Source organism: Sciurus carolinensis, chromosome 2 (assembly GCF_902686445.1).
Source record: "Sciurus carolinensis chromosome 2, mSciCar1.2, whole genome shotgun sequence".
Classification (NCBI taxonomy): domain Eukaryota; kingdom Metazoa; phylum Chordata; class Mammalia; order Rodentia; family Sciuridae; genus Sciurus; species Sciurus carolinensis.
This window is the reverse complement of record NC_062214.1, coordinates 71,156,925-71,171,064: the sequence shown is the minus strand read 5'-3', so window position 1 is coordinate 71,171,064 and position 14,140 is coordinate 71,156,925. Positions and strand designations below refer to the sequence as shown.

The following is a 14,140-nucleotide window of genomic DNA, read 5'->3' as shown; positions in this document are numbered from 1 at the left end:
TAGAGCAAGCAATCATGAAATTCATCTGGAAGAATAAAAAACCCAGAATAGCTGAAGCAATCCTTAGCAGAAAGAGTGAAGCAGGGGGTATCACAATACCAGATCTTCAACTCTACTACAAAGCAATAGTAACAAAAACAGCATGGTATTGGTACCAAAATAGACAGGTAGATCAGTGGTACAGAATAGAGGACACGGACACAAATCTAAATAAATACAATTTTCTCATACTAGACAAAGGGGCCATAAATATGCAATGGAGAAAAGATAGCCTCTTCAACAATGGTGCGGGGAGAATTGGAAATCCATATGCAACAGAATGAAACTAACCCCTATCTCTCACTGTGCACGAAACTAAACTCAAATGGATTAAGGACCTCGGAATCAGACCAGAGACCCTGCAGATTATAGAAGAAAAAGTAGGTCCAGATCTTCAACATGTCAGCTTAGGACCAGACTTCCTCAACAGGACTCCCATAGCACAAGAAATAAAAGCAAGAATTAATAACTGGGATAGATTCAAACTAAAAAGCTTTCTCTCAGCAAAGGAAACAATCAGCAATGCGAATAAAGAGCCTACAGAGTGGGAGAAAATCTTTGCCAATCATACTTCAGATAGAGCACTAATCTCCAGAATATATAAAGAACTCAAAAAACTCTACACCAAGAATGCAAATATCCAGTCGACAAATGGGCTAAGGAAATGAATAGACACTTCACAGAAGAAGATCTACAAGCAATCAACAAACATATGGAAAAATGTTCAACATCTCTAGTAATAAGAGAAATGCAAATCAAAACCACCCTAAGATTCCATCTCACCCCAATTAGAATGGCGATTATCAAGAATACAAGCAACAACAGGTGTTGGTGAGGGTGTGGGGAAAAAGGTACACTCATACATTGCTGGTGGGGCTGCAAATTAGTGCAGCCATTCTGGAAAGCAGTGTGGAGACTCCTTAGAAAACCTGGAATGGAACCACCTTTTGACCCAGCTATCCCACTCCTTGGCCTATACCCAAAGGACTTAAAATCAGCATATTACAGAGATACAGTCACATCAATGTTCATAGCTGCTCAGTTCACAATAGCCAGATTGTGGAACCAACCTAGATGTCCTTCAATTGATGAATGGATAAAGAAAATGTGGTATATATATACAATGGAATATTACTCAGCCATAAAGAATGGCATTTGCAGGCAAATGGATGAAGTTGGAGAATATCATGCTAAGTGAGATAAGCCAATCTCAAAAAACCAAAGGACGAATGATCTCGCTGATAAGTGGATGATGACACATATTGCGGGGTGGGAGGGGTTAGTGTTAGAGTTAGAGTTAGGGTTAGGGAGGGGTCAAGAATGGAAGAAGGAAGGACTGTATAGAGGAAAATGAGGGATGGGAGGGGTGGGGGGAAGGGAAAAAATAACAGAATGAATCAAACAACATTACCCTATGTAAATTTATGATTACACAAATGGTACGCCTTTATTCCATGTACAAACAGAGAAACAACATGTATCCCATTTGTTTACAATAAACATTTTTAAAAAAGACCCCATTTAATAACTTTTAACTCACATTTTCTCCCCACAGGATGCACTTCAGAGAAGACTTTCTCTGGGGAGTCCCTTTGCCAGAGGGTGTCTTCTAGGTCACTGATTGCTCAGGCTCTGGAGTCTAAAGACCTGGTTCAGGTTGTCACCCTCACACAGCTGCTGAGGGCTCCTGCAAGCACCTCCTGAGTGCTGGTTAGAAATTGCCTTTAAGTGATACTCAATTTAGTTTTCTTGGTATACACACACACACACTCACAAACTAGTTTGAATGTTAAGTGTGTTAAGCTTTCTGTCACTGTGACAAAATACCTGAGGTAAAAACTTAGAAGGTGAAACTTTGTTCCTGCTCACAGTTTCACAGGTTTCAGTTCATGGGTGGTTGACTGAATCATTTCAGGGTCTGTGGTGAGGCAGAACAACATGGTAGGGAACACATGGTAGAGCAAAGCTGCTCATTTCATGGCAGCCAGGAAGCAAAGAAAGAGAGGGGAAGGAGTTGGGGTTCCACTATTCCTTTTCAAGGGCACACCCCCAGGGACATCACTTCCTTCCACTAGGCTCCACTTCCTGTGGATTCCTCCACCTCTCAATAGCGTCATGGCCTAAAGACAGAGCCTTTAACAGAGAAGCCTTTGCATGACATTTAAGATCTGAATTGTAGGATTGTGTATGCTTCTAGAAGTGAAGAAAGCAGCAGATATTTTGTGGACAAACAAAATCAATGCATGACTGCTTTATATTTAAGCATATAAGTGGTTTATATTTAAGCATTTAAGTGGTTTTATAAACACTGGGGTGAATAGTTCAGAAAGAGCCTTTTAATTCCAGCTGTCATGGCCCATTTGCTTCTGCCACCTTGTTCTTTATTCATGCCAGGCATTTTCTTTCCTGTGGGAGGGTAACACATCATCTCTGAGGAGGGCCAGATTCCAACCCCCATGCTGCTCTGTTCTGGGCTGGGGTGTGGAGGCTTCTTGGGCACACTAAGCATACTCAAAGCAGTAAGGGTGTGAGATTCTGAATCTCAGGTCAAAGTTCGTAAGAATCTTGGAGAACATGAAATCCAGACTCTTATCTTACTTATGATAGATTGAGGGTGATCAAGCCCTGACCACCTTTCACTTGAAGCCTCCAGAATGGCCCAGGAAGAAGCTGCTGGTCAGGGCCTGACAGTGACACCCTGGGAAATCTCACTAGGAGACCAAACTTATGTTTAAAAAGTGTGACAATACATCAATCTCCTCTTTTGTGCTTTCAAACCCAATCAGAAAACTGTTTTCAGTATATGGAGGCCAAGGAATAAAGATCTCTTCTTCCTATTTCTTTACCATAAACTACCTATACAAAGGAACAGTATACTTTTTTAAAACACTAGTTCCCCCCTTTTTCCTCAGGAAATATGTCCCAATATCCCAGTGGATGCCTGAAACCATCGATGATATCAAACCCCATATAAACTATGGTTTTGCTATGCATATACATTTATGATAAAGTTTAATTTATAACTTCAGTAAGAAATTAACAATAATTAATGATAAAATAGAAATGTTTAGTAATGTACTGTAATAAAAGTTATCTGAATATGGTCTTTCTCTTTAGAAGTATGTTATTGTCAAAAGACGAATGATCTCTGGTAAGTGGATGATGACACATAATGGGGGGTGGGAGGGGTTAGTGTTAGGGTTAGAGTTAGGGTTAGGGAGGGGGGCAAGAATGAAGGAAGGAAGGACTGTATAGAGGGAAAAGAGGGGTGGGAGGGGTGGGGGGAAGGGAAAAAATAACAGAGTGAATCAAACAACATTACCCTTTGTAAATGTATGATTACAAAAATGGTATGCCTTTACTCCATGTACAAACAGAAACAACATGTATCCCATTTGTTTGCAATAAAAAAAAAGAAGTATGTTATTGTACTTTCAATTTTTTTCACTTAAAGTACGTTATGGCTTCTCTTTGACTTATCTGATTTGCTAGCATCACTATTCTTGTGCTTTGGGGCCAGTAAACATTTCTTGAACACAAGCACTGTGATATCTTGAAAGTTCATCAGATTACTGAGGTGGTAAGAAGTGCCTAAGGGTAGATAGTGTATACATTGTGGATACACTGGGCAAAGAAATGATTCATGTCGAGGAAGGGCAGAGCAGCTACTCAGGGCATCATGCTACTCAGATGGGCACACAATTTAAGACTTACAAATTGTATCTCTTTCTAGAGTTTTCCATTTAATATTTTCAGACCATGATTTACTATGGGTAACTAAAACCAAAGATAGCCAAACTGCAGATAATGGGAGAGTATAGTAAGGCAAATGCTATTTATATAAAATGATCTGCTTTATTGCACTAGTAAGACAGTTCTAGGAACTTTACTATATGAAAAGTAAATATTTCCTATACAGCCACTAAGAAATGTGGATAGAATACATATGTTGCCTGACTGTCTTGACTGAAAGTTTAAATCATTGAATCATGCTTTTCAAATTGTATTAGTAGTAGTGAGACTCTTCTCTGGGGAGTTTCATTTCAGAGTTCTGGATAGGGTTTTGTTTGGGGCATAGTATCACAAAGGAAATGGAGCTCAGAGACCCCAGGGCAGGGCATACACCTGGCCTTTGGGTGAAGCAACCCTGGATTAAGGAAGTATTCTTTAACCTGGAGTGAATTTTGGAAGAAAATTGCAAAGGGAGGGTGGTCTCTTTAAAAATGACCCAAACTTTTCTTTGGAAATTAAATGTTCAGATATATTAAAAATCCCTAAAATAACATTTTATTTTCCCCCATGGAGTTTATCCTTTCAAGATATATTGTTCTCCTCAGGTGTCCATGTCCCTGTTAATTTCCATTCACAGTGCTGAAATATCGCATGCTTACTTCAAAAATACAAGTCCATATTTGATACACATTTCATTGATCACGTGTAAATTCTAAAACCAAATGGTGAAGGAGTTATTCTTGATTCTAAGGGTGGGGCTAGGAAAAGGAAGAGCAAAGAAAGGAATGCCGCTTCCCCACGTACATGCGTGTGTGTGCCATGTATACATGCATCTTATTTCTCTATTTTTTCAAAGAACTTGTTTGAGCCTTCCCTAGTGCCTGTGGCTAAAGAGAGATTTTCCGTTCCCACCAGGAATCCCATGAATGCATGCTAACACTCTGGCCTGGAGATAAGCACCTGTGGCATCAGGGTGGGCGATCCAGACACCAGAGCTGCCTCTTGTGAACAGCACCCTGCTCCACAACAGTATGTACCTTGCATGTGGATCATGGTATTCTGCAACTAGAATATGTTCTCATTAGGTAAGCAAAAGAGTTTTTCCATCTTTCTTTCAAAACATAATTTGATGTATGGCAAATTTGATATTCCTGGTCTGTTATGGTTTGGGTGGGGTTTGTCCTCACCAAAATTCATGAAATTTAATTGACATTGTGATAGTGTTGGAAGGCAGGGTGGGGAGCAGTCTTTAAGAGATAATTGAGTTGTCAAGAGCAATCAATGCTCCTCTCATGGTTAATGAGACTGGTTAATTCTTGAGGGAGGGAGGAGAGGAAGTTTTCACTCTTGGGAGTGGATTAGTTATGGAGAGAGATGATTGTTAAAAAGCAAGGGTGCCTTCCTCGTTTGTCTCTTCCACATGCACCTGCTTGCCCTTCTTCTTTCCACCATGCATTGAAGCAACATAAAGTCCTCATCAGCACCATAATCTTCAATTTTAGCTTCTAGAACTGTGAGCTAATAGATTTCTTTCTTTTATAAATTATCGAGTCTCAGGGATTTTGTTATAGCAACAGAAAATAGACAGACGTAGTCCTTTTATTACTTTGAGGAAACCAGTTAAAATCACACATCCTTATCCTGTAGCATACTTCTCACCAGTTGTCACTCTTTATGGCTTCATCTGTGAACATGGTTGTTACAAAGCACTTCCTGCTCACTCCACAGCTCCTACAGAATAGTCTTGCAAAAGAGAGACCCTTGAGTTCCTTGGCGGTGGTACTCATTATCATTCAATCAGTCTCTCCCTGTCCCTCTGTTTCTCAGTCTCTCCATCTTTCTCTCTCTCCCCCCACATCTCGTTCTCCCTTTCTCTGCTTTTTCCTCTCTATCTCTAGCTATAAATATTCTTTGTTTCTTGTCATGATATTTAATCTCTGCACAGTCTGCCATTTCAATGTTGCCAATTCAGTTAGATCATCCATCTAGCCCAACCCTCTTCCCAAATATGAGACCCCTAGGTCTCCCTGTTCCACATGTGGCCACAAAAAAAGTATAAAAGAAAAAGAATAAAACATAAAAACAAAGACCACAGATCCTTCCTGTTCTTCCCTATCAGCTTCTCTCCAAAGTACAAAGCCCCCTGGGAGTTCTTCCCTCCTGCTAAGGACAAGAGCTGGAGCCTGGGGAGGTGGTTTGCATTTCTCTTCCCCTCCCAACATTCCATCTGGGGCCGAGTCTGCTCTTAATTTCTATCCACTTTACCTTCTTGGACTGCCCCTGCTACTACCACTTTAAGATCTTTTGCTCTGAATTCTGCATCCATCCCCCTAATGGCCTTCTGACTTCAGCTTCTACACATAACAGGCAAAGTGAGTGATCTAGAAATCTTCTGCTTAGTACTTTTAGGCAGAACCCCAAGAACTAAATTGAGAAATCAAGGGGATCCCTGAAGTGTGGTTTGGCTTTTGTCCAGCCCTAGGCTCAGCCAGTTCAAGATTTGACCTTCCCTTGAGAACTTGCATCATTCTCTTTCTAGTCACTGCCCCTGCTACCTTGTCCATTTCTTCTCTCTTCCTTTTTTTTTTAATAGATGAGTTAGCATAGGAACTTTCATTGTATTTTTAATACTATTTAAATATTCTAACTACACACATTTATTACTTTTCTAAGTAGATTAATCTACATCTTACCAAAGTAACTTTAGTATCCTGAATCCCATTTCTAAGAACATTCCTGAAGGGCTCCATGAGCAAGCCTTTTGCCCTGATCCACAAGCTCATTCATTAGGACTGAATTAGCACAGTGGTATCCTTCTATAGGGAAAAAAAAAATCATATCTTATTGCTTAAAAAATTAGTTTTTGAAGAACATTTTCCTCCCAGATATCTGCACAGCTGACCTCATTATCTTCTTCCAGATCTTGCACAAATGTCTTCTCCATTAGCCTCTTTAATTGCTGTCTGCTTTCCCCACCCTCTCCCACCCAGCAGCCAGGTCCTCTATTTTATTTATGTCTATTATGAACTTATAGCATATTGCTTGCTTATTTTTTATGTCTATTGTTTGTTGTTTGCCATTTTCACTTACTAGAATGGAAACCCTACCAGAGCAGGGATTTTTGTGTGTTCACCAGTGAGCATCTGATATAATCTCTGTTGCATGAACAAATGATTGAATGAATGAATGACTGTGAGGTTTTAGTGATTTGGAATGAATTCACCCTGTCAATCTTAAAAATGTACAAGGGTCTATGTATTTTGACATTTTGTTCTTAAACAAATGAGACCTTAAGAAAGCAAATAAGTATGATAATTGATGTACTCAAACCCTTTAGAACTTCAGGATGGCTGATAGGGAAAGAGTGTACCAATGTGTGGGCATGCATGCACACATGAGCATGTGTAGGACAGAGAGGAGACTTGTGTTTGAGTATGATATTGTGTCTTTCTTTTCAGTAATATTACCATTTTTAACTCTAATTTCAATCAAAATTGTCCACTGAGGGGGCACCTATTCCAACATCACCTGATGAGATGTCCTGGTTCCCACAAGGAGATTGCCAATAACCTCAGATCTTTTGTTATGAAAGAAAAGTGTTAATGACTTTTCCTGTTTCCATACAAATTTCTCTTCTTTCCTAAAGTAATTTATGAGACTGACAATCTCCTAAACAACTGGAATCACTTTTGAAATCTTAGTGAAAAAAGTGAGTTGAATAATCTATGGAAACAAGACACATGAAAACTAATGTTGCTGTAACTGGTAACTAGCAGGGCTGAGGATATGAGGTTTCCCCTCAGCAGATATACTGGTTACTTTTATATGCCATATATTACCATGTTCTTGTTGGCATACACACACTGAATCTTGAGACTTATTTTGGAGTGGCAGATTCAGGTCAAAATTTTTCATTGCATGCAGATGGCCATTCACTTTCCTTCTGGGCTGGGTTTCCCTAGTTCTCTTTTTATCCTGGGAGGAGGATAGTATTTTTCAAGGTGTCAGGATATCTCAGGGACTAAAAAGGTCTGTAGCAGTCATGCAGAGCCAGTGAGTATATGATCTAGCTGTTTATCTGATATACCAAAGTCATTCTTGCATGCTTATGTTTATTGCAACACTGTTCACTATAGCTAAAATATGGAGTCAGTCTAGGGCCCATCCACAGATGAGTAAATAAAGAGAACATACATAATGTATGGCCATAAAGAATAATAATATATATTTTTAAAAAATTCGCAGCAAATGAGTAGAACTAGAGGACATATGTTAAGTGAAATAAGCCAGACACAGAAAGGCAAGTACTGCATATTCTCTTGTCTGTGGAAGCTAAACAAAGTTTACCTGAGCATAAATAGTGATTACTAGAACTTGTAACTGCATGATGGAATGGATAAAGGTAGGTTAGGTTTGACTAGTACACACTCTATGCAAGTTTTGGAACATTAAACTGAAAACTATTAATATGTACAATTAATACATATTAAGCAGAAATAAAATCAAATATTTAAATTGGGGGAAAAAAGAGCCAGTACAGAGGCTCCTGGATTGAGACATGTAGGCCCAGGTGTAGGGTGACTGCAGGGTTGGCTACAGTGCTGTGCCTGAGAATGATTGTGACCCAGTAAGTGGTGGACAGCCTGCTTCAGTCTCTTCCTGGGCTGCAGAGAGCACCTTGTTCTTCTGAACTTGCTACTGACTGGTTTTGTGGTATGACCCAGGAAGTCACTGAGCTTGATGTAGACTCTACAACCTATTTTCAGTTGCTAACTTCAGAATCCATTTCCATGCAGTACCCCACAGAGGGCTTTGTTTGGGGAAGACAGGAAGCCAATTACAGTACTCCTTCATAACATATGGCTGGTGGCTACCCTTGGCTCACCGTCAGATAGCCTGGTTTTACTCTGTTTGTGCACTGTGCTGTTAGTTCTTTTTCAATAAGATTAACACAAAGTTTTCTTCTTGACAATTAAACAGTGTGGTTACTGATAATTGATGAACTGGTCAACAGATTATGACATGATTCTAAATTACCTCCCACCACCTTATTTTCTGTTTTATGGCTTGTGAACATGTTGTGGCGGTGAAGAATTAATTTACATGAGTGTCTGTTGATTGATTGAAAGCATGTATTGATCAGACAGTATAATCTTATGTTTCATGTGATATAAGCCTGTCAAAACTGCAACACCCAACTTGTTGTTATCACATTTCTGATGAAAAATGGAAACACAAAGATTAACAAAGGCACCTAAATTTATACAAATGGTACATAATGGAGAGATCAAGATTAAAGTGGTGTGGCAAATTAGATATTTGTGTTCCCCAAAATTTATATATGTCAAATCCTCTCCCCTAAAATGATGAGACTAGGAGATGAACCCTTTGGGAAGTCATTAAGTGATGAGGGTGGAGTCCTCATGAATGGGGTTAGTGCCCTTATAAAAGAGGGCCAACGCTCCTTTGCATCTTCTACCATATGAGGATTTGGGGAGAAGGCATCATCTGTGAACCAGGAAACATGCCCTCCCCAGATACTGAGTGCTCCAGTGCCTTGATCTTGGATTTCTAGCCTCCAAACCTATGAGAAATAAATGTGCGTCGTTTAAGTCACCCAATCAATGGTATTTTTGTTATAGCAACCAATATTGGTCAAGACAACTGAATTGGGCATAGAAGTTGTTGTTTCAGCAGACAATAACTCATGTCAATGAATGCATCACTCCTCTTAGCAGACTCTCAACATGTATTTTACATAAACAGAACTCAATATTCAACTTCCTGCATTCTGTAATATTGAGTAGAGTACCTACCTACCAAATAATAGTTGTGGCATTAAATGTTTGTGGAATTCATATTTATAATTGATATATAGTCTGTATCAGTGTATCTATTTAGGTATCTAGAAACATCTTTATATGTATCGACATAATCTATAATTATATTAGCCAAGTTATATCAATAGTAATCAATCAAATCATTTAAATATTGAAAATAGCACAGGGAAACACCACTTTTAACATTGGAAATATTGAAACAAGTGTTTATGTAGCATCAATGGACATTATATAAAAAATTCTTTAATATATTGTATATCAACAAATAAAAGTGATTGTCCCTATCAGTCACAGAATTTAACAGTACAAATGTGGACTCATAAAGTTATCATAGGAACCATTTGAACTTCATACATGTCTGACAGTTATTCTGATTTAATAGAAACAAGATTTAATGTGTGTATTGGGATTTTAGAATTCTTTCTTTTGAATTTTTAAATTCTAATTAGTTATATATGACAACAGAAAGCATTTCAACTCATTGTACACAAATGGAGCAAAACTTCTCATTTCTCTGACTGTACAGGATGCAGAGTCACACCGTTCATGCAATCATACATGTACATAGGGTAATAATGTCTCATTCCACCAGCTTTCCCACCCAAACCCCTTCCTCTCCACTCACTCCCCTCTGCCCAATCCAAACTTCCTCCATTCTTCCCTAGCCAACACCCCCATTATGGATCAGCATCCGCATATCAGAGAAAAATTTTACTTAGCATGATATTCTCCAGCTCCATCCACTTACACGCAAATGCCATAATTTCATTCTTTTTTAAGCTGAGTAATATTCCATTGTGTATGTATACTATATTTTCTTTATCCATTCATCTGTTGAAGGGCATCTAGGTTGGTTACATAGTTTAACTATTGTGAATTGAGCTGCTATAAACATTGAGGTGGCTACATCACTGTAGTATGCTTATTTTAAGTTTTTTGGGTATAAACTAAGGAGTGGGATAGCTGGGTCAAATGATTGTTCCATTCCATGTTTTCTAAGGAATCTCCATACTGCTTTCCTGACTGGTTGCACCAATTTGCAGTCTCACCAGCAATATTTGAGTGTACTGTGTGCCCCACATCCTTGCCAGCACTTACTCTTACTTGTATACTTGATAATAGCCATTCTAATTAGAGTGAGATGAAATCTTAGGGTGGTTTTGATTTGCATTGTTCTAATTGCTAGAGATTTTGAACATTTTTTCATATATTTGTTGATTGATTTTATTTCTTCTTCTATGAAATGTCATTTCCTTAGCCCATTTATTGATTGGGTTCTTTTGATTTTTGGTGTTAAGGTTTTTGAGTTCTTTATATGGACTAGAGATTAGTGCTGTACCTGAAGTGCAAGTGGAAAAGATTTTTTCCCACTCTATAGGCTCTCTCTTCACATTGTTGATTGTTTCCTTTGCTGAGAAGAAGTTTTTTTAGTTTGAATCCATTCCATTTATTGGTTCTTGATTTTATTTCTTGCGTTTTAGGAGTTGTGTAAGGAAGTCAGGTCATAAGCCAACATGATGAAGATTTAGGCCTACTTTTTCTTCTGTTAGGCACAGAGTTTCTGTTCCATTGCCTAAGTCTTTGATTCACTTTGAGTTGATTTTAATGCAGGGTGAGAGATAAGGTTTTTTCATTTTGCTGCACATGGATTTCCAGTTTTCCCAGCACCATTTATTGAAGAGGCTATCTTTTCTCAAATGTATGTTTTTGGCATTTTTGTCTAGTATGAGATAACTTTATTTATGTGGGTTTGTCTCTGTGTCTTCTATTCTCTACCATTGGTGTACATGTCTATTTTGGTGCCAATACCATGCTGTTTTTGTTACTATGACTATCTCTGTGGTATAATTTAAGGTCTGATATTGTGATGCCTCCTTCTTCACTTGTCTTGCTAAGGATTGCTTTGGATATTCTGGGTCTCTTATTTTTTCCAAATGAATTTCATGGTTGCTTTTTCTAGTTCTATGAAGAATGTCCTTGGGATTTTGAGAAGAATTGCATTGAATCTGTATAACACTTTTGGTAGTATGACCATTTTTACAATATTAATTCTACCTATCCAAGAACATGGGAGAACTTTTCATCTTCTAAGGTCTTCTTCAATTTCTTTCTTTAGTATTCTGTAGTTTCCATTGTAGAGGTCTTTCACCTCTTTTGTTGTTATTGGTTCCCAAGTATATTTTTTGAGGCTATTGTGAATGGGGTAGTTTTCCAAATTTCTCTTTCAGAGGATTAATAATTCTAATGTGCAGCAATGCTTGGGAATCCCCAGCATATGTATTATATGAACAATCATCAGATTTAGTCTCTGAGTATGCCTAAAAACCCATCAAGTATATGAATGTAGTTCAGTGGTGACGTGCTTGCCTCATGTGCCTGAGGCCCTGGGTTTAAGCTTCAGTTTCTCTCTTTCTCTCTTTCTCTCTCTCTCTCTTTCTCTCTCTCTCTCTCTCTCCCCTTCATTGACTTATCACTCATTTGCTGCGCATCCATAAATATCAACTATATGCCAGGCCTTGTGCAGATGCCAAGCACATGGGGTGACTGAAAAATGCATAACACTGCCCTCATGCAATTTTGCCTAACAGGGGAAGACTGACAGTATACAGGTGAATAAATCAACATGTTAAAATATTTTTTAAAAGATTGTGGAAACTGACAAAAAGGTGATGAACAAGATGTTACAGAGACTAAATTTGACTCAAGTCAGCATGCGTGAATAGAACACTGCAAGGCAGGAAAGAGTTTGGCATACTCTGAGACCAAACACGAGGCTGAAGTGTCCCAAGGGAAAGGCTGATGAGGAGGTTGAAGAGAGGCATATGGTTCAGGATCTTCTAAGTCTTGCCAGTTGTTTGGACTTGGAATATTATGAAGTCATTGGTTATATTAAGCAAGGGGGTTGGGATGACATTGACACAAAACTCTAGTTATCCATTTAAAAGATTATCATGGAGGCCATGCATTCAGTCAAGTAAGAGATGATTTTGTATTGGGGAAGAGTGGTGTTGAAGTAGAGATGGATTCATGACAGATTTGGAGATAGAGTCCACTGGAATCATTGATGAATTGCATGTGATGTGAAGGAAGGAATCAGGGATAATTCCAGGTGTCTGACCTGAGCAGTTTGTTGAATCTTCATGTCATTTGCTGGAAAGGGAGACAGTTTATGGGCAGGTGGGAGTAGATGTAGATTTGGGAATAAAATTCAGTTATTCTATTTGTTGTTTTTAAGTTTACTATGTCTATAAAGCATCTAAGTGGAATTGACAAGTGGACAGTTGAATAACCCAGTATCCAGAACACAAAACAACATTTTTTAGCCCACCAAAAATGTCCTTGTAACGACTCTCTTGGCACCTTGTTAAACTCATATATTAGTGCTTCTGATTTTTCTGTTACTTTATTAGATTTTTCTACATGTATGCTCACGTTATCTGCAAAGAAGTCATTTTAGATTTACTTCTTGCTAATATGAATGCTTTTAGTTGGCTCTCATTGTTCTTAGTTTATTGGCTAGACGTCCAGTATGATGTAGACTTCAGGGGACAAGAATGGGATTCATTCGCTTTGTTCCTGATCTTGGTTGCAAAGCATTCACACTTTCATAATTAGATATGATGCTATTGGTAGGGTTTATAAGGATGCCTTTTGTCAGTTTGAGGAAGTCCCCTTAAAGTCTCATTTTGTTGACAACTATTATCAAAAACTGAACATTGGATTTTGTCAAAAGCTTTCCCTGAATTCTATGTATTCATTGAGATTATTATGTGGGTTTTATGCATTTATTGTATTGATATGCTTCTAATGCCATAGTAATTGATTTTTCAATGTTAAAACAACCTTACATTGCTGGAATAAATCCAAATTTGTCACGGCATGTAATTTTTTAATGTTACTGAATTTGGTCTGCTCGGATTTTGTTAAGGCTTTTTACATCGACTGTTCAGTAGTTTATTTTCTTGCGATGTCCTTGGTTTTGATAGCAGGGTAATACTAACTTCATAGAATAATTTGATCAGTGTTTTCTCCTCCTGCATTTTATGTAAGAATTTATAAACATTTGGTATTATTTTTCTTTCAGTGATTGGTAGAATATGCCAGTGAAAGCATTTTGGCTTGGGCTTTGTTTTTGGGAAAAATTTCTATATCTGATTCAAATTCTTTACTTGTTATTGGGTTAGTCACATTTTTTACTTTCTTCTTGTATAATATGTGATAATTTGTGTATTTTTAAGATTGTGTCCGTCTCATATAAGTCATCTGAATTTGCATAAAGTCGTTCATAATATTCCCATATAATACTTTTGGTGTCTCTGAATTGAGAGGAAGTGACTCCTCTTTCATTCATGATTTTTGTAATGTCCGTCTTCTGTCGAATCCTTGATCTGTCTGAGTAATGATGTTTCAATTCTGTTAATATTTTCAAAGAATGAAATTTTGATCTTTTTTTCCCATTTCATTGACTTCCAGTTATCTTAATTTCAAGCAACCATGGAAATGATGGTGTGCTCTTGTTTTCTGGTTTC

General features: G+C 38.1%; 1 protein-coding gene across 4 annotated transcripts in view; it reads left to right on the top strand.

Annotated features, from left to right (window-relative positions):
• The window catches only part of Otud7a (OTU deubiquitinase 7A), a 341,701-nt gene that overhangs the window by 90,543 nt on the left and 237,018 nt on the right, over nucleotides 1–14,140 (top strand). For 3 of the 4 annotated variants that reach the window (XM_047540188.1, XM_047540189.1, XM_047540191.1), the window contains one exon: nucleotides 4,687–4,856. The exons of the other annotated variant lie outside the window; for it this stretch is intronic. The gene's annotated coding sequence lies outside the window, so the exon portion shown is untranslated. The remainder of the gene's footprint in view (nucleotides 1–4,686; nucleotides 4,857–14,140) is intronic. 4 annotated transcript variants of the gene reach the window in all.